Genomic DNA, 594 nt, shown 5'->3' with positions numbered 1-594 from the left:
TGCTGCGTGCGGGGCTGCTGCCTGCGGGGCTGCTGCGTGCGGGGCTGCTCCCGCCGCTCCGGCCGCTACGCCCAGCTCCAAATGTGGTTCTCATGCGGAGTCAAATTAAAGGATCCGTTTTCCTCGGGACCAGTGCCACTTCAGCGTTGTCTCTTTCCAAACAAGTCCGAGCGCTGGCAAAGGCGGGGGTTTGATTTTGTTGGGTCTGTTTATTGGTTTTGGTGGTTTGTTGTTGTTGTTGCTGTTTTTCCCCCCTCCTTTTAAAGAAAAAAAGAATTTGCAAGATCAGGAATTGATTCTTTTTTTATTATTGTTGCGTATCACAGATTTAAAGAGCAGAACGGTAGCTCTTTTTCATAGACATGCCTTTCAAAGCCAAGGGAAGGGTTTGCTACATTCACCTCCCGCAAGTAGCAGCGATCCTCACCATAAGGCAGGGATCGAAGGTAAAATTCCCCTTCTCTAGGAAATCCTCGCCGCCACGCTCCTCGCCTGAAAGCACCGATATCTCCGCGCTTTTTTTTTTCCTCCCCCCCTCCTTTTTTTTTTTTTTTTTTTTTTTTTTTTTTTTTTTTTTTTTTCGCATTGTGCGTG

The sequence above is a fragment of the Chaetura pelagica genome, unplaced genomic scaffold (genome assembly GCF_000747805.2).
Source record: "Chaetura pelagica isolate M959 unplaced genomic scaffold, ChaPel_1.0 scaffold244, whole genome shotgun sequence".
NCBI classification, from domain to species: Eukaryota; Metazoa; Chordata; class Aves; order Apodiformes; family Apodidae; genus Chaetura; species Chaetura pelagica.
Note: the sequence above shows the minus strand (reverse complement) of the source record.